We start from the raw sequence: 21,611 nt of genomic DNA, 5'->3' as shown, positions 1-21,611 counted from the left end.
TCTTAATATCTGTTTTTGTGTAAAGACGTAAATGTATTTAATACCAGTCTTAAATGTTATTGTCCTTATGAACAATAAAGATAATAATATGAACCTATTTCATGATGTTTCACTCAATTCTATTTCTTCACCCTTCATTAAAGCACTATAAACTGCAACTCTGCAGTAATAAGCTTTCTTCACATTGCTAACCTTATATGCATTGATATCTCCATCCTTCACTTAATCAGATACAGACTAAAATATGTATATATGTTAGTAGAATATTTTCATAGTTTAAATTAAACTGATATCATAGGCTAAAAGGGGAGCACAGGCAAAAATATAGATATAAGATAGCTCGTGGTTGTTTAGGACATGGAGGCATCAATTAATGACTAGAAGTTAGGGGTATAGAGGTACGTGGAGATAGCTTAGGTCAGTGGATCCTAAATAATTAAAAAATTATAAAATTCATGATAATTTATTTAAATTCAACTATACAGATAAAGAAAACTTCATTTTCTCTTCTTTTTGAGAAATAAAATCACACACCAGCCGTACAAAGGATAGGCTAGAGATGTAATAGAGATGTAACAGCAAGATTCCTTAAGAAACCCTTACTTTTGCATAGGAAACAAAATTTTACCGCTAGTTTCTGAGGGTCTTCAGCTGAGCCTGAGGATTAAATTGACATAAAACAGATTAACAGAAGAGAAGCATAAAAGTTTATTTGATATATGTTTTCAGTGACACAGAAATTTTCACAAGGAAATTTACTTCCAAAGAAGTAGCAAAACCTAAAGGTTTTATATTAGGTTGAACAGGGAAGCAATTGTGCAAAGTTACTAAAATACATGAAAAGCTAAAAGAAGATAAGAGTTATTTTAACGAGATTTGTTTGTACAGAATTCTCTTGTTCTCTATTCCCGTCTCTGGTGATAAGAATGTTCTTTCATCCTCAGAGAGGGAGGACATCTTTCACATGGGAATTTTATCTCCTGCTTTCAGGAAGAAAAGAGAGGGTCAGGACACTCTTCTTATACCTGCTGCTGTTGAAGTGCCTTTAGCTCAAAATAATCCTTATGCTAAAGGAGCATATTTTGAGGTGGTATATTTTGCCACCCTTCACTTTACTAGGACACTTTAAAGAAGCTAAAATAAGAAAAACTGGGGGTCTGGCTTAGAACAGCAGCAACAAGTAAAAGAGAAGAAACATATGATACAGGGTACAATTATAGCTGTGGTTTTGCTTAAAACATGAGGGTAATTGACATTGGATGTAATAAATCATTATAACGGTTCTAATCTACGTAAAGGAAGTTGGTTACCATACTACTAAAGATACAAATGCAGAAGAGAGAACAACCACCTGTAACCTGTGTTCTGCCCATTATTCTAGCATTAAGATAAGAGTAAGAAAATTATCTGGATTTATACAAGTTTAAAATATTACCAACTAGTCATTTCAGTAAAAACAAAACAAAACACACTAGGAGTATTTTTACTGCATAATAAATTCAGTAAAAGTTTACTCTTCTAAACTTCTAACAGTGGAAAAATCAACCCATATCACAATATCACTCCACTTAATATTTAACAAAATGAAGAAGCACAGTAAATACCAGCAAAAATTTCAGCAGTAGAAATCAAACAATATAATTTATAAATATCTTCATTCAAAACCTTCATAAGATAGTTGCAAAAGTAACAAAGAGAAGGTTCTAATGAAAATGAGTGAGACTCAGTGTGGCTCTGAACCCTACCTGCAACCTTCAGAAGCAGGATGGGTGAGTCAATAGTACCTCTGGCACTTGGAAAGAAACACACTATCCTATGTTATCCTAGGAAAGAGTATCCTAGACTTCCCACCTTCTAACTCAGATGAAAGATTGGACTGAGACTGAAGAAAGTGAAAAATGCATATTATAATACACGGTAGGTCAACCATTAAGGAGAAGTATAATTGATACAAAAAAGAAGACAAAATAATATCAAATAATAATATAATATAATTAATATAATATATAATTAATTATAATATAATATCAAATGCTCAATTAAAACCAGAGAAGGCAGAAAAGAGGAGAAAATAGTAAACACACATGAAATGGATGGAAAAACTTTCACACTTAATATGAATCCAATGAAACTAACAATCACCTTAAACATGAGTGTAATCATATTTAAATCATATAAATATGAGATTCTAAATACCAGTTAAAACACAGAGATTGTCTAGGCGAATTAAAAAGAAAATCCAACTATATGTTGTCTAAAAGAAACCCACTTTACATATAAAGTCGCAGTTTGACAATAAGGGGGTAGTGAAAGATAAACCATGCTAACATAATCTAAAGAAAGCTGTAGTAACTACATTAATCTCAGGCAAAGAAGTTTTCCAAACAAGGAATATTGTGAGAGATAAAGAGAAGCACTACAAAATAATAAAGAGTCAATCCTATAAAAAGAAACATAATCCTAAATATATCTAACATAACCTGACTACAAAAATGTCAAAAACGCATGATACAAAAACTGATAAAACACACAGAAGAATTAGAAGAATCTACTATTAAAGTTGAAATTCAACAACCCTCTGTCACTAATTAGTAGATGAACCAGAAAAAGAATCAGTAAGAATATAGATGACCCAAATAACAGTATCAATCAACTTGATCTAATTGACACTATAGAATGCTCCATTCAACAGCACAATTGAACATTCATCAAGATAACCAATATACTCGACTATAAAACACATCCTAACAAATTCAAAAGAATATATATCATATAAACACATCCTCAGATGACAATAGAATTAAACTAGAAATCCATAACAGAATAACAGTTGAAAATTTTTTAAATATCTTGTTTTAAAAAAACACATTTCTTAACAGCATATGAGTCAAAGAAGTGTCAAGAGAAAATAAAATTGAAAAAATGAAAATGAAAATACATGATCAGGGTGCCTGGGTGACTCAGTTGGTTAAGCATCCAACTCTTGATTTCAGCTCAGGTCATAATCTCACAGCTGTGAGATCAAACCCTGTATTAGGCTCCACACTGAGCATACAGCCTGCCTCCTCTGCCCCTCCCCACTCACTCACTCTCTCGCTCTCTCCCAAAATAAACATTAAAAAAAGAAAGAAAGAAAATACAAGTGATCAAAATCTGTGGGATTTAGTAAAAACAGTGCTTAGAGGGAAATTTACATTATTAAATGCACATATTACAAGAGAAGATGTATTTAAAACCGATAACTTCATTTCCCCTCTTGAAAACCATACCAAGTAGAGAAAATTAAACCTAAAGCACACACAAACAAACAGAAGACTATCAATGAGAGGAGAAATCAATTAAATTGTTGGTAGGATGAAAAATGACCACCAGAAATTCAGGCCCTAATTATTGGAACCTATAAATTGTTATCTCATATTGCAAATAGGACTGTGTACATGTCACCAATTTAAGGATACCTAATGGGGAATTTGTCCTAGATTATCTTGTCTGCCCTAAATGTAATCACAAGTGTCCTAGAAGAGGAAGCAAAGGGAGATTTGAGATACGAAGCTGAAAGCAAGAAGTTGGAATGAAGCAATGAAGGGGTCACAAGGTGGAGGACTGCAGGCTGCTTCAGATTCAAGAAAAGTTAAGAAAACCCATTCTCTCCTAGAGTGTTCAGAATGAACCAGGCTGGCTGACACTTTGACTTTAGCTCAGTGACAGTGACCTCCAAAACTGTTGTTTTAAGCCATCAAATGTGTGGTAATTTGTTACTGTAGCCATGGGAAACTAATACAAATTTAAAACAGGGAAATAACAGAGAAAAAAAAAAGGAAACAATAAGTGGCCTTTATGGGAGTGCCTGGTTGGATCAGTCAGTGGAGCATGCAACTCTTGATCTTGGGGTTGTGAGATCAAGCCCCATGCCCCATTTTGGGCCTAGAGCTTACAGGGTAAAAAAAGAAGGAAGGAAAGAAAGAAAGAAAGAAAGAAAGAAAGAAAGAAAGAAAGAAAGAAAGAGAAAAAGAAAAAAAGAAAGAGAAGGAAAGAAAGAAAAAGGAAAACACACGCAAAAAAACCCTCTATAAAATTGATAAACATCCAGCCAGACTAACTAGGAAAAAGAGAGAGAGAGAGGACAGACATATTATCAATAAAAAAATAAAAGTATGGCCATAATACTGATAAATAGGGATAATAAGTAACATAATAGACAACTATAGGCAAAAGTTTTTATAACATAGATAAAATGGATGAATGCTGCAAAGGACACAGGCTACCAAAACTCACAAAATGAGAAATAGATAATCTGAATAACACTCTACCTATTAAAAAATTAACCTATAATTAAAATCACTAGAAAATATAAAGCACTAGGTACAAGCAAATTCAGTAGTGAATTCTACCAAATATTTAAGAAAGAAATGATACCAAATCTCTACAATCTTCCAGAAAATAATTTTCTTAAGAGAACACATCCCAACTCATTTTATGAGACCAGTATTACCCTAGTAGCAAAAACAGATAAAAAATTACAGGAAAACTATGCCACTCTCTCTCATGAGCATAGACACAAAAATCTTTACACTAGCAAATCAAATACAATAATAAAATATCTATTACAGAAGAATTCAAGGCTGACTCAATCCTCAAAGATCAATCAATGCACTAGACATATAAACACACTGAATTTGTGTGTGTGGTCTTATTAGTGGATTCATAAAAAAGCACTTGAAAAAAATCAACACACATTAATGAAAAAAAATACTAGGAATGGAAGTGATCTTCCTTAACCTAAAGAGAATATGTTAAAATCCTACTGCTAAAATCATATGTAATGGTGAGTTATAGAATGAATCTCCAAGATTCAGACAAGGCTAGGACATCCTCTCTTGCTCCTGCTATATAAAATCATATTGGATGTCTTAGGTGATGAAATAAGACAAATAAAAGGAGAAATAAAACTATACTGTTTGCCCAATAAATATAGTCTATGTAGAAAACCCAAAAGAATCTACAACAAGAAACTTCTGGTACTAATAAATAAGTAGAACATGGTTGCAAAATGCAAAATGAATACATCAAAGTTAGTTACCCCATATAGCAGCAGAAATATGGAATTTGAATGTTTTAAATATACCATTTACAATACCACAAACATATGTAAATAGAGATCTAAATTTAGCAATATACATATAGGATCTACATGAAGAAAACTACAAAACACTGATTTAACAAACCATAGAAGATCAAAATAAATATATCTGTCATGTTTGCGAATTAGAAGATTCAATACTTTTAGAATGTCAATTATTCCCACTTCATCTATGAAATCAATGAAGTTCCAATAAAAAAACCAGAAAGATATTTTGTATCTATACACAAATTGGGTCAAAATTGTATACGGAAAGGCAAGGAACTAGCAGAGCCAATAGAAAACTAAAGAAGAATCAAGTTGGAGTATTGACTGACACTAATGTCAAGACTTCCTATAAAACTTACTCTAGCTTATAAATCTATAGTAATTAAAACTGTAGTAATTATGAAATCCAAATAAACCTATACCATAGCCAAACTGTAAAACAGCAGTCATAGAGAAGAATCTTACATACAGGAAAAGAGAGAGAGAGAGACTACTTCAAAAGAACTCCATTGACATTGGCAGCCATCTAAACTCTAATAGGAAGCCAGAGCTATTTCCTCAAGGCCATGTGAGAAAATGTCAAACTAGAATGCCAAGTAAATTATTTTATGAGAATGATTGCAAAATAAAACATTTGAGGTAAATAAACATTTGAGGTAAAACAGAGATAGATTACTATCAACAAACTGTCACTAATGAAACCTCCTAAGAATGTACTTTATAAATAAAGTTTTGAGGGATGCCTGGGTAGCTTAGTCGGTCAAGTGTCTGACTTCAGCTCAGGCCATGATCTCATGGTTTGTAAGTTCAAGCCCCACATCTGGCTCTGTGCTGACAGCTCAGAGCCCACAGCCTGCTTGCTTCAGATTTTGTGTCTCCCTCTTTCTCTGCCTCTACCCTGCTTGTGCTCTCTCTTTCTTTCTTTCTCTCTCTCTCTCTCTCTCTCTCAAAAATAAGTAAACATTAAAAACGAAAAGTTTTGAGAAGCAAAAAAGACAAGTAAATGAAAAAAAACTGTGGACATGAAATTAAAGATAAGCAAACCTTTACTATATATTGATAATATTTAATTTATAAAACAAAAAACTGATACAGCTAAAAGGTTGAATAGCAATAATAAAGGTGAACAGAATTTTATCATTGTGTATTCCAAATTAATGCAACAATATTACTTAATTTTAAATGTTTACTTATCCATGTTGAAAGTTAATGGAAAAGTATAGAAATAAAATGTATACCTTTAAAACAATTAAAAGGGAAAAAATGGAATTCAGTCAATAATAACAATAAATACCTAAGTTACAAAAAGCCAGAAAATTATAATTTTCAAATCATATGATATAAATAAATCAAAATAAGTCAATAATCCAAATAAATGTAAATATTATAATCTTTTCAGTTGAAAACAGATTTTCATTTAAAAAATCCTGACCAAAAAATAGCAGGTATAGTTCCATTAAAATCACCCTATTATCACTTCTGTTCAATATAGTATCAGAGGTTCTAGCCAGCACAAGCTGACAAATTAAAAACAAACAAGCAAGAAAAAGGTAAAAATTAGGGTGGAAAAACAAATTTGTTATTATTTTCAAATAGTAACATTATCTACTTGGAAAACTTCAAATAACCTATAAAAATTATTGGAATCAATAGATATGACCAGTCTTCTTACCTGTAAGATTAAAAATGAAATTTATTCTATGTTTATATATACCAGTGATAGATATGAAATTTCTAGAATTTAAAATAGTATTATATATCATCATTTAAATAGCAACAAAGAAATAACTACCTCCATAGTAATAAGCACACCAAAGAAGAAAATTATAAAACTTTTAATTCAAAGATACTAAGAAAGTATACAAAATAATTATATTTTTAAAGCTATTGTACCAATTTATAAAGATGTCAGTACTTCCCAATCTATATGAAGACTCATTGTAGTGCCAACACACAGTACAAAAAAATTTTCATTGGCTTCACATGTTCAACTAAAATGTACATGGAATTGAAAAGGCAAAAGAATATTCCTTTTTGAGAAAACAAAAGTATATTTGGTGAATATATATTTGACCTAGAAGAAATAAGGATCTTACCAAAGGAAGAAGACATTAAGATATTAAGTGATATGATACTAACATGGTCATGGAGAAATAAATAAATGGCATAGAACAGGAAGCTAAGAAGAATACCCACCCACATGAAAATATTGATGTATGACAGAAATGTCATTACAAGCCTTTGGAGAAAAGATGGATTATTTACTAAGTAGTGATAGAAAAAATGAGTATTGATATAAAAAAGCTAAAAACCTATGAGATGTCATTTACAAAATTTTGTCAATATGTAAATTCATCGATTAGAAAGGAAAAAAATTTTTAAAGAGAATATAGATTTGCTGCTCAATTTTGGGAATAGAAGGGTATCTTAAGATACGTAAAGCAGACGCAAAGATTGAACATTTTGACACTATAAAATTACGAACCCCTCTCAATTAATAGATACCTCAAAGAAAATGAAAATAAAAGCCACTAGCTGGAAAAAAATGTTTGAGACAATTATAATGTAAAATAAATACTGGTAAAGTCTCTACTTCGAATAATAGCAATTTCCCAAATATCATCTCCAGAGCACTGAATATCCTCTAGCCTAGAAAAGGAATGTTACTTTACATTTTTCTAACATAAGAACTACAGGAATTGATTCTACCCAAATCCAGCAGGGACAGAGCAAGATGCAAATACTCAGGGAGTCTAAAGCAATCTAATATCATAGGCCAAATATTAGTAGCATATTGATTGCAATTTCTATCCAGTGCAAAAATCTGTATTTTGTTAGTGTACTGCATATGGATTGTATATTCTACTTTATGGATGGGATTGGAAAGCATTTCCTCCTGAGTACCACAGAAAGTTAGCTGTGTATATAATTTGATATCTTTAGATTGCATAGCAACACATTTCCCAAGCACTTCCTGATGTGAAATTTAACTTGAAAGTTAGATTTGTATGCTCCAGCTCATGAAGTTGACACTGTTCTGACTACCACCACGGGCAAGTTATTCTCTGCATGGTATGGAATTTTGGAATTTAATTAGAGATGCTACATGATTTCAGTTACTTGTGAATTGTTGAAATGGAGATTTGATAATCCTCAGGAAAATGTTGTTCTGACAGAGAAAAAGAACAGATATGTAGTTAATTTGCATTTTAGTGTTTGATGTAAGGGTGACCGCTTTAGAGAAAATTGCAAAATTGTCTATCGCTTATCGCTTACTCATAGGTTCTGTGTCTGATGTGACATTTCTCCAGTGACTATACAATTGATCAGGAAGTTACAGAAGCAGGAATTTTGATGTTAATGGTAATTAAGACTAAAGGCAATGCCAGTAGCTCTGAGGGACAGGAAACTGAACTTATTTTTACATAAAAAAGGCACCGGTACAAATTGTGGCATGCATAACACTATATTGTACGTGATTTTGTGTATCTATAACCACCACTGTACCATCTGCCCCAGAAAACAAGGGCTTTATCAAACCTAACTCCTTGCATTTTACATGGAAGGCACTCAGTAAATATTTGCTGAATGAAGAACTGAATGGCTAGATTACGAGATTTTTTTCTCCTTAATGAACAGATTTTACAGGAACAAATAAAGATTAACCAGATTAAATACAAAGATGATTTTTCCAGGGTCCTGTGGTAGATATGCTATATTCTAGCAAATGTGCATTCTTAGAGAACCACCAAAGCATACTGCCAACAGTGCTGTGGGAGAGGGGGTAAGGCATTTAGGATTAGAGTCAATTTTAAAATGATGCAATTTTAAAATGTTGTAAGCATAAATGCTATGAAAAAAGTGAGTTATTATCAATGATGGTTTTTTCAGTCGTCTCTATACATTGTGGTTTAAATGAAGCCAGGTAAGTGAAAGTTAATTATATAAATTTTACAAAGTGCTCTTTAAATATTGGTGTTTTCATTTTATAAAGCACATTATAAAGTGTGTTCATATAAAGCGGAGCCTCATAAATTTGATATTTCCCAAGGACAAATGGTATAATTATATTATTGACAAAAAAAAACAGTGTATATTTTAAAACCACTCAATAAAGGGTTACTTAGTGCAAACTTCTGCAATAAATGTAATAGTAAAAATAGACTGTAGATCTTAAACAGAACACGTAATATATTTTACACATGCACCTCCTAAAATAATAGATGTATAAGTATATACTCAGCACATGAAACAATTGTTTTCATTTGTTTGTTAAACATTTAACCTAAAAGAACATTAAATATTTAGAAAATAATTGTTGTGATTTAAAATTAAAATTTCATGATGTTTACTAGAATGTTCTAGGTTACTATAAAGTGATGTCAGGATAAATTTGTTTTGAATTATTTTCTAAGAAATCAGAAGCATTCAAAATATTTCCACAAATTTCCTGGTCACCCCCAAAACAGTATAATGCTTGGTGTGTATTTTTTATTGTTGTTATTTGTAGTAGTGATAATGATGATACGATTTTAAATTGTCTAAAGAATAATCAAATCTTTCTTTCCTTAATCTTTCCTACAAATCTATTTTATTCTAAACAGTCTTAAAGCAACATATGATAGATATCAGAACTTCAGTCTTCACTGGAAAAACATGCAAGGAAAACTGTTATAAATTTATCTGAAACTCTTAAGAAGATTCTAAACTTCTTTAAATGATATGTTAAAATAAGCATAAATATTCAAACAACATATGCTGATTTTCATTGTGTCTTCACTCAGCTAATGGATTAAGGCACCTAGAGGATGGGCATTAATTAGGTAATGCTCAGTAAGTAGAGAAGGGAAATAAACTTCCTACTTTGTTAAGGTAAGATTTATATCCTTGACTTCAGGAAAAGTGGATGAATTGAATAAAAGAGCTGACATTTGTAAAGTCTTGAGTATATGCCAGGCATTAATTTATGTGATTTACATTAACCCCGCAACAACTGAGTGAGGCTAATACCATTATGCAGTCCATTTCACAGATGAGGAAACTGACGTACAGAGAAATTAAGCAACTTGAACTGACATTCAGACCTAAACAATCTACTCTGGAGCCCAGGCTTTTAACAATTAGGCAAACTGCCTTGCGTTGGATTAGATCTATTTGAACTGAAACAATTTTGGGGGTCAGCAGCTACTGGTGCTATACTGTGAAGGAAGGAAAGACATGTAGCACAAAGCTTCTGCCCTGTAGCAGCTTTCAATCTCATAGATGTTCATAAATATTGAACACTTAGAAATGTATGCGCAGATTTTTGGCATGCCAAATTATCTTTTTATCTGATGTGCAGATCTACATATTTCCAACTCCCTTCTCTGAATTCCTTGGTATGAAGTGGCCTGGATTGTGTATTTTGGCACCTAATCATCTACTTGTTCCTGTTGTGGGCAGGGTCACCCAGTTGGACAATTCATTGAATACCTATATTGTATAAGGAATTATAGTGACATTATTTTTGTCCTTTTTCAACCAGATGTCTTCAACCCCGGGTCCTAGGTTATATAAAGACTACAAGAGGCCACCATGCACGGTTTTAATGGAATTGATTTCTAAATTCTCATATTCTTATATGTCCTTCTTAAAATTTATCTGAGAACAAATCTAAATTCATATAGTATGTTCCTACTTCATACAGTTACAGGCACATTCCTTTCTCACCCCTAATTTTAATACGGTAGATTAACCAAAGCTTTAAAAAAAACTCTAGGATGCTAAACAAAGGGATACATTTAAATATTGGTTACAGGAAATTTTCCTTTAATCATTATTCAAAGCTGTCTTAAACCTTAAAAATCTTTCTTTTTATACACTGACACACACATAGGCATACAATATCAATACAAATGCACATACATAGAGTTTTATATTTAAAATGGATATTCTGACCTATGACTAAATACTACATTCAGAATAGCCAAAGCATAAGTTACTGATGCTCTTTTAAATTGTCAATATTTTATACTTTCTGCAGGAGTATTAAATTCTGCAAGTTTATTAGAAAAACATGTTGTTTTTTTCAGATGTTTTATTAAATTATGTAGTTTAAACTGACTTTATAAATATATGAAATATTTATTACTATGTTAATGAATTTTTAAGTTTTTTTCACATTTAAAAATGAAACATAGAATATCTATCTCTTAATTTGAAGAAATATACTTATTTCACCTTACAATTAAAAAAAACCCTAAGATGTACACTTAAAATATGGAGGCAAGTATAAGTTATTCTTTCACTGTTTCAAATTATTGTTTCCCAAACTATTTCATAAATAAGTAGTAAAACAAATATGAAGAGAAAAAATTGAAGAGAGCCTAGAGAAAGCTACTACTATTTAAGCTCTCAAAGAACAGAGTTCCTGTGAATCTACAGTAAAATTTTATAAGTGAATTTCCACTGTTTAAGCTGAGCATGTATATTAAAAGACATGAAATATTAGAAGTTTAAAAAACATACTCTAATACTCCACTGTTAACATTCCGTAGTAATCAGTCTTGCTGGGAATTAAATAATAACTCTCAGTATGGCAATGGTTGATACAAATCTTTCTCTGTAGCATTGATGGAATATTTTTGCTACCACAATGTCCCATAATAACATTCACTAAAGCTCTGTGTTGTACATCCATAAGCATTTGTTTACTCATGAGTCTGTTGATTAGCAACAGACTAATCAACTGGGAAAACTAGAAGACTCACCTCCACTCTATGGGTCTCTCATCTTCCAGTAGCAACCAGGGCATCCCTCACAGCAATAGGAGAAATATAAGAGAGAAAGTAGAGGGGCAACTGAGTGGCTCAGTTGGCTAAGTGTCCAACTTTAGCTCAGGTCATGATCTCATGGTTCGTGGGTTCAAGCCTTGCATTGGGCTCTGTGCTGAGAGCTCAGAGACTGGAACCTGCTTTGGATTCTGTATCTTCCTCTCTCTTTGCCCCTCCCTGCTCTCTCTCTTGTTCTCTCTCTGGCTCTCTCTCAAAAATAAATATTGAAAAAAAATTTTTTTTTAAAATAAGAAAGCAAGTAGAGACACTCAAGTCTTCCTGAGGCCTTGACTTAGAATTGGTAGAAAAATACTTCTAGCTCATTTCATTGACCAAAGCTAGTCAAATGACCAAACCCCATATAGAACACTATAAGGTTATACAGCAAAGGTCATGGTTACAACGAGAAGTAAAAAAAAAATTGTAATCAGAGCAATTTTTCCCATTAAGCTCAGAAATATACATACTGGATTACATCATTTTTCCTTATTATTTTTTCAGAACAGTGAAATCTGTTTGCCTAGATGTTAGCTTGGAGACATTTTTAACAGTTTTGAGGTAAAGTGACCATTTTCTGCAAAGTCTCATGTACGGGGAAAAAAAAAACACACTTTATATAGAATCAGAATTTCCAAGCCATATATTTCAATTTACAGGAGAACTAAAACATGTACTATTATGTTTATAAAAGAGGTAAAGGAAAGACTTCACAGTGTAGGTAGGGCCAAGGGTCAATCTGATTATTCTCCGGGCTTTTTATATTTGCTGTATTTAGTACCTTCCTCTTATATATGGTACTTTTTTCTCTACTTGTCTATTAATATAATGATCACGTATTATAGCTGTAATAGATAGAAAAATCATGGGTCAATAATCAGAAGATTAAAATAAATTAGTTTTAATACTGCACCAGAGTCTTCATTTCTCTTTGTGAATTTCTTTGTTTTGTTTCTTTTTTAATTTTTTAAACGTTTATTTATTTTTGAGAGACAGAGAGAGATAGAGCATGAGCAGGGGAGGGGCAGAGAGAGAGGGAGACACAGAATCCGAAGCAGGCTCCAGGCTCTGAGCTGTCAGCACAGAGCCTGACACAGGTCTCAAACCCACAAATTGCGAGATCATGACCTGAGCCAAAGTCGGACACAACCAAATGAGTCACCCAGGCACCCTTCTCTTGGTGAATTTCTTAAAGTGAATGATCTTTCATTGTATCTTCTCTGTCTTCACATATATTAATTTGTAGAGCATATTAACAGTGTAAGAGGCAACAAATTTTGTGACTAAATGGTGGTGTTTAAAGAAAATTGTGTTTGTGAGGAAACCCTAGATGAGGAAAGAGTTTTACATGTATTTGCAGATATCACAGTATTTTCATTGTTTAGCAAAAAGAACAAAAATATTAAATTATGACATTTTAATCTCTGGATAGGAAAAGCTTTATGTGATATCAGTTAAGAAATATCAACAAGGGGGGCACCTGGGTGGCTCGGTGGGTTAACATCTGATTTCAGCTTAGGTCACGATCTCATGTTTCACGAGGTCAAGCCCCATGTCAGGTTCCACACAGAAAACACAGAGCCTGCTTGGGATTCTCTCTCTCACTCACTCTCTCTGTCTCTCTCTGCTCCATCCTCACCCTCTCTCTTGCTTTCTCTCAAAGTAAATTAAGTGACAGAAAGAAAGAAAGAAAGAAAGGTAGGTCAACAAGGGAAATGGTGTATTCACATAGAGCATCAATTACTAAATCTAGTAAGTGGTGTAGAGTCAGGTAGAGATATGGCTTTTGTCTATGCAAATACTTAAGTCAGTCTTAAGAAAAATCACTGGCATTAATCTTAAAACTATATTTCACAGAATATGCTACTGAAAAATAATAGAGTCTTGATGATAATAGTGACAATGTATTTTCCCTCCTGTAGAGCAATAACTGGTAAAAGCAACAAGCTCATGATAGTGAATCATGTTCCATTTCTCCCAGAATGTACACTCTTTTCTAACCTTTATGTCTAGTTTTAAATTTCACTAATGTTACACCATTCTGTGAACACACATTTGGTGCCTTCTACATGAAAAGCACCGGACTAGACATTTGGGTTTAAAAAAAAAAGGAAGGTGGGGGGATGGGCAGTGGCCTCCTCCTAAAGTTGCTCACAAAATATTAAGAGAAATAAGACACATATGCAAATAGCTAGAAGATAAATGTCTAGTCTTTATAAAAAGAGAAATAGACAAAGTCTTGAACTTCAGAAGAGGGACAATAATACTACACCAAATCAAAGCTATTATTGGTTGCCTTAGAAAATAAGGAATGTAATTCAGTCACATAAGCAACAAGTATTTTGAAGTTTCCTCTCTGGCTCCAGTAACATGCTAGCAACTGTGATAGAAAACAAAATAAAACACAAAGACAAGCACAGTGACTGGCCTCCATGATTTGTCTCTAGTCACCTAGAGAAAGACTTGATGCAGCACAGAATGCAAGTGCATTTAGGGCCAACAAAAAAGAGATCAGTGGAACCTGGCAGGAAATGCTTCAGGAAGAAATAAAACCCAAAGTGAGATGGAAAGACAAGGGTAGACAATGGCTGAGGTGAAGGCAAGGGCACGAACAGAGATGGAGAATCCATAAGAAGCATCTGTGCTCCAGGAGAAGGGAGCAGATACATTCATTTTTATAAATGTCTTTTTGGAGGACATAACAATGAAATAAAAACTTATTATAATAAGGGAAAGAGCAGACAAAAAGAGAAATGGAATTTAAATAGTAAAATTTGATTCAAAATGCCATCAGGGGAACTTCTAGTTTCATAAATGAGTCAAGATTTGTTTGGCAGCTACTGAAGGATGGATTGGAAGAGGCAGAGAGAGGAGAAACAGATGTCAGGAAAAATTCAAATCCTTTTGCCAATCTAGAACTATAGTCCATTCTTCACTCCCCCTTGAGGAACGAAGGATTCATTTCCCCATCTGCTAGGACTGCTGCCAGCAGACAACTTTAAGTTGTCAACCCCCTTTGAGGATTCCTTCAGCGAAAGAGAAGGACCTGCCAAACATCACACCCCCTTCCCCGGGAGGCCTGCATCCAGTCTACTTGCCTCAGATGGGGAGATCGCTAAAGGGTCATGCTATCCTCAGAAGTTTAGAAGCTTAACTTCTTCCTCAGCCCAACATCCTTCCCCTTCCCCTTCCCCTTCCCCTTCCCCTTCCCCTTCCCCTTCCCCTTCCCTTCCTTTCCCTCCCCCAGGGTCATCTCAGGGGCACTCCCCAACAGACCTCCATCTTAGAGTCAGCTTCACAGGGAACACAAGTTGTGAAATTCTCTTTTGCTTCTCTTTACAGAACTGTAACTGTTCTTTGAGGTACACAACGTTGCCAGAATGGATGTGATAACAGTGCCTTGGCAGCTATGTGCCCTTGTTGCTTGTCTCTGTTCTTGCCTTAAGGAGCTACTTTTACGCTGACATCTATACTAAGTACTTCCACAGGGCACAGAAGCACTGTAAAAACAATGGCAACACCTACAAAAAATAGTTTCTTTCTCATTTTTGAAGAGTAATGAGTAACTATATCTTAAAAATTTTCCCTCAATCCATTTACCCTGGAGCCATCTTTCCCTTTCAAGAGGACATTATTTCACATGAATTTAAAACATATTGTCGATTCCCTCCTCTCTTCAGTGTACCTCCCGACTATCACCATCACCTCACTTCACCTCCACTCTGGGTAATCCTGTGGGCTGAATTACTCACTTTATGACCTAACTGCACCTTCACCATTTATAACAGCTTAGGCCACAAGAATTATGAGAAGAAAGGACAGGTTTATTTGCTGGTAGGTTGGTCTTCTCTGTAAAAGGTCCAGAGGGCATACGATTTCCTTTGGAGACTTTTAATGGGAACAAGCTTTAACAAGTAGAACTAGACTAAATGAAAAAGCCCTATTCATCTACCCATGTTCCCTTTTTAAAAAACATGTATTTTATGTGTGCAGGAACCTGCTTTCAAATAATGTTTCAAATGTTGTAGCTTTCAAAATGTGATCGTGCTAAATCTTTAAAAGTCATTTTCACCATTAGAAAATACTATGGGTTTTTTTTAAATTTTTTTAACGTTTATTTATTTTTGAGACAGAGAGAGACAGAGCATGAATGCGGGAGGGTCAGAGAGAAAGACACAGAATCCAAAGCAGGCTCCAGGCTCTGAGCTGTCAGCACAGAGCCCGATGCGGGGCTCGAACTCACAGACTGTGAGATCATGACCCGAGCTGAAGTCGGACGCTCAACCGACTGAGCCACCCAGGCGCCCCTATGGGTTTTAACTAAGATATTGGAGAGACCAAGGTGATACATAAAATGAAAGATAAAGCAGGCATACCTGATACAACGTGTTCTCCACATATTCAGGGAGCAGAACCTTCTTTAATGGAGCTAAATGAAAATCGCCATCATTCTTCTCCAAAACTGTTTACTCATTGGCTCACTAGGGAAGAAAAGCCACATCTTTTGATTAAGTGCAAATTCACAAGCAAAGCTAAAAGGTCACAACTTCTATCATTTAATTCATTTGAAGGAGAATGCTCCAATTAAAGTAAGAATGGCTCACACTGTTTTCAGAGTCAAAAACCCTTGGCCTGAAGGCTGGTCTTCTGGAGATGCTGGCAGGGGTGAGTTTACTCTAGGGGCTTTGGGCCCAGGCTGGAGAATGCCCAGCGGGAGGTGAGAGTGAGGTGAGGTTTTCTGAGGAATGAGGAAATGATGACTGCAGGGGTTATCTCCCAGGGAGCTTTGTTTCTCGGGGATAATAAAGGCAGATCCAAGGGCCTACACCTGCACAACCCCTGGGCACGCAGCTTCTACCACAGCTGGGTGATCTAGGCCTGGGCTCGCTGCCCTCACCCCAGGAGGTCAGCGGGCGTTTGTCCCGAGTGTCCAGCCCCAAGACCAGGGCTCCCACAACCTGAACCCGGCCCTGCCCCCTGGCCAAAATCAACAAGCAGAAACAGACGCCAGCCCTCCTGCCAACCGCCAGCCTCTTCCCGCCCTTGGGCCCACGGGGTCGCGGGGAAACCTTTGAGAGCCCCCCCCCCCATCCCGAGAGTGGCAACCTCTAAGGCCTAGCAAATTGGGGAGAGCAGCGTGCGTAGGAGGGAAGAAACCACCATCCGGGGCTCCCCAGGGCCACCACGGGGCTCCAGAGGCCTGAGCCACTCTGGCTCTGGGCACAGGCAGGCTAGAGGACAGTGGGCTGGGGTCACACACAGGACCCGGAGTCTCGCCCAGCCTGGAGTGAGGGGAAATATTTCTTTCCAGCCCTCTTGTCCAGGTAGTTCCTGTGAAGTAGGAGAAGGAAGAGGGAGATTTCCTCAGTTCTGAGCCCACCCAGCCCTCAAGCACACCTTCCCCCCTATTCCTGGGTTACATCTTCTGGCTCTATCTTTTTTCCCTTTGGAGGGAATTGGTCCTAACTAATGAGGAATGAGAGAGAGAGAGAGAGAGAGAGAGAGAGAAGAAAAGATTTTCTTTCCTGAAGGAAAGAAAGTGATATCATTTTGCTCAGATTAGATTGTGCACCTGAGCAGGTGTCTAGATGTTCCATCAAATCGTTATAAGTCCTAAAAACTGAATTTCTTGCATTTGGAGGGAAACTTCAATTTAAGTCTAATCTTACTTGCATCTACAGTAGTCCCCCATCCATGAGAAATGCTTCCAAAAGCCCCAGTAGATGCCTGTAACTGCATATAGTACTGAACCTTATATATACTTTGTTTTTTATAGGTACCTACCTATGATAAATTTTGATTTATGAGCAATGCACAGTAAGAGATTAGCATAAAATAGGATAATTATAATAATATAGAAGTTATGTGAATGTGCCCTATCAAGCTCTGTCCTTCTTACAATATCTTATTGTACTGTACTCACCCGTCTTGTAATGGTGTGAATACAGAGGGGAGAACGAGATAGGCATTACAACTTAACATTAGGCTACTTAAGACCTTCTCAGGATAAACAAGGATCTTCTGCTGTTAGACTGTGGTTGACCCTGGGTAACTGACACCACAGAAACAGAAAACTGGGATAAAAGGGAATCACTGTATTATCTGTAGTCACTAGGGCTCTCTACCAGTTCAAAAATGCAAATGAAGTACATTTCATATAGATCTAGTACGCAGGAAGAAAAGGAAGAAGAAAAGAAAGAGAAGGAAGAAGAAAGAGAAGGAAAAAGAAAAGGGAAAGAAAATAAAAGAAGGAAGGAAGGATGGAAAGAAAGGAGGAAGGAAGGAAGGGAGGAAGGAAGGGAGGGAAAGAGAAAGAAATTAGCCTGAGACCAACCATCAGATTAATTGTGGAGAGCAAAACTAACCAATTAAGTATTCATTTCCAGGGAAGCACACAGCTGAAGTCAAAAAGGGAGAAAAGAAAGGTTAGTCAACAGATTTTCCTTCTCAGATATTATAAATAGATTTAATTTTTTCTGAGTTTACGCCTGGAGACCTAGAGAAGAAATGTTTTGCTATGTAGATTGTAAGCTACATGATACTGTTAATTTTGTTTCTAAATAAATCTAAATGTAAATGAGTCTCTTACTTATGCAGAAATTTAGCTAAATAATAATGTATTTGTTAAATCAAAAGTTGTATTATTCTAATTATCATCTCAAATGTTACAATACTGAGTCCCTCACACAATACTGAGACAAAACTGTCTTTAAAGAAAGCTTTAAAGATAAAAGCTAATCAGGAAAAAACACTTTAGTGTTTTCTGGTAACCAATTAATGAAAATTGCCCTTCAACTGGGAAAAGAAATAGTTTTCTGGTAGGGTACCCTCTCTAAGGAGAGAGAGAGACAGAGAGAGAGAGAGAGAGAGAGAGAGAGGGAGAGAGAGAGAAACCTCAAGGCAACCTAGCTATATGCATATGTGGCAACATCCCTCAGGACCTTGTAACAGGAGACCTCCTAATCCGACTGTATGTTTATGTGTTACCATATATGGGAGACAAAGAAATAGAAAATGTAAAAAAACTATGCCATATGGCGTTGAGGGCTTAGTTCATGGAGTAGGAACCCAACTGAGCAGTGCCTGCATGAATAAAGTTGTTTCCTGGAAAGAAAAGCCTCCCTGTCAAGACTCTCTGTTCAAGAATCCTGCTATAGTTTAAGCTCTTACAGTCTAATACCTGGGTTGATATTAGCTAAAGAAGTTTAAACTCCAACAACATGTGAATAGACTATAATTTGTATGAGAGATGGCTGGGTAGCTGAGTCAATTGAATAACCAACTCTGGATTTCCACTCAGATCATTATCCCAGGATCATGGGATGAAGCCACACACAGGACTCTGTGCTGAGCAGGAGCCTGCTTAAGATTCTCCCTCTCCCTGTCTCTCTCCTACTGCTCCTCTCCCCTGCTCACATCTCTCTCTCTCTCTCTCTCTCTCTCTCTCTCTCTCTCTCAAATTAAAAAATAAAAATGAAACAAAATGAAGAATATAATTTTATGAGAATATCATGGAGAGATCTCAAAAATTCACTCTATTTTATGTCTAACTTTGAAATTTCAAATGTGATTAAAAATAAGCAATAGATAATGTTACAAAATATTTACTTTGCCAAACACTGTTTTCTGCTGAATGTTGCCTTTTCCCCCAACTTACCTATCTAGTTCACTCTTGGAACCTCTGTGACTAAAATGATCAGTTGATTACTGATTAATGTATCTCAGTCATCACTTTATGATTTCTTGAATAGTTACCATTTTTTAATGGTAGTTCCATTTTCTCCCTCAAGGTTCTTCATTGTCCTGAAAAATGCATTTTAGTGGTGTGGCTTACCGTGAGTGATGCAAATTTGACCAATGTTACTCACCTTTGAACAGGCATCTTTACATTCTCTCAAAAAGGGCAAAATGTCCCCTTCTCTTCGCTCCAACAGGTGCAGGCAGCTGGCAAGCTGAGGCCCTGCAAGGCCATGAAGGTGAAGAAGAGGGGCGGCAGTGGTGAGGCTGGGATAGGGACACAGCCTGTTCCAGGGGCCTCTGGCCAAGCCTGGAGCGCCAGCCCAAGCCGCAGCTTCAGAACAAAGGGAATCTGGGTCTGGGAGAGAGCCGGGCCTCTGCGGAGGAACAGCTATAGGGCAGGAGAATGTGCTGGGGCAGCCGCGGATCACCGCTGGCAACTTACCTATGCTTACGCGAGGAGAATATCTACAAAATCGACCTCATCAGGTTCAAGATTTGAGACACGGATTCAGGCACTGTCCTCTTTGAAATCAAGAAGCCCCAGCCTCAGAATGGTTGCTCATCAACCGGCGGGACCTGGACCCCAATGCTGGGTGCTTTGTCCACCATGAGTACACACCTGCCTTCCTGGGTCAGAGGCAGGTGGGAGCCACGGTGGAGTCCACGGTGGGAGACAAGTCTGTCAACCACTTCCTCATGATTGAGAGGCACTAAATCGCAACCATCTCCAGGTCTGCCTGGGGAGTGTTCCAAGAGCCCTGGATCCAGAGTTAACTATGGGAGGGAGGGTGCCTCATGTCCCACATCCAAATCAGCAAAGCCCATGGGCCTGGAGCATGGGGTGGGGTGGTAGGAAGTCTGTCTGCCTCCATGTCCAGAAATGCCTCCTGGAAGAGAGGTAGCCAGGACTTCCTGACAGCATAGTTGGGACTTTTTGGAGCTTAAGCATAGTGTTCCCCTATCTAGGTTTTGAAGAAGTCAGGGCAGGGACCCATTCCTTGTCCCCTGCCCACCACCAACAGGCCATTTAGAGTTGTAAATTCACAGATGAAAATCCATGGTGGGGTTTGGCTTCCATGACTCCCAAGGGAGTCTGAGCCCTGGGCCCACCCCAGGTGTTACCATCCCGGGCCCAGCCACTGCCTGTGATGTGTGGGAGGGACTGGACCAGCTGCATATAGTTTTCAAAAAACTCTTTTTCCTTTACTTTTTAAAAAGAAAAAACAAAGCAAAGTGTTGGAGAAACAGGGGTCTAAACAGAAAATAAATAATGTAACAGATTAGGATCAAAGGCAATTAAATAGTGACCGTTTTAACATTTTCTCTTGTTTACTAATATCTTCATTTCCTTACATAAACTGGCTCACACTTATATGGATTTTATTCTCAAAATAGCTTAGTCTACACATAGCTGCACAGCACTTCAGTTTATTAATTGTAGTATCAAAATTTACTACAACTTATAACTCTTAAATGTAGCCTGCTAAAATAGTCAAATAGTATATTTAGATAAAAAAAAAAACATGCTCATTGAGAAAGATAGTATATTTCCATTTTCTGTGTAGAATAATTTTGCAAAAGGGACAACACAAACTTAAAGGATTGATTGCATGAGAATTTGTTTAATACTCCCAGAATATCTCAAGAAACATCAGAAACGTTTGTGAGGAGACGTGAGAAATGGCTTCTAATTTCAAATGTAAAAAATCATAAGCATTTTTTATTTAAAAATATCCATTTTTATATGTGCTTTTCTGTCCTCTTCCTAGAATGGTTACAACCTAAAAATAGACATTGCTTTGTTAAATGTATTTCTACTGGATATTGGTTGTTTCTTTCATTTTTTTTAATACTGGTTATTTCTTAGTAAAAAGTTCAATACATATTTTTTTGACAATGATAAGATCTATTCAGTCTTGAAGTACTTAAGTTTT

General features: G+C 36.0%; 1 pseudogene; it reads left to right on the top strand.

Moving 5' to 3' along the window:
• Positions 1-19,907: 19,907 nt before the first annotated feature.
• On the top strand, positions 19,908-20,567 carry LOC113601550 (protein unc-119 homolog A-like; annotated as a pseudogene).
• Positions 20,568-21,611: the final 1,044 nt, after the last annotated feature.

This window comes from Acinonyx jubatus, chromosome B3, assembly GCF_027475565.1.
Source record: "Acinonyx jubatus isolate Ajub_Pintada_27869175 chromosome B3, VMU_Ajub_asm_v1.0, whole genome shotgun sequence".
Taxonomy (NCBI): Eukaryota; Metazoa; Chordata; class Mammalia; order Carnivora; family Felidae; genus Acinonyx; species Acinonyx jubatus.
This window is presented reverse-complemented; position numbering and strand designations above follow the sequence as displayed.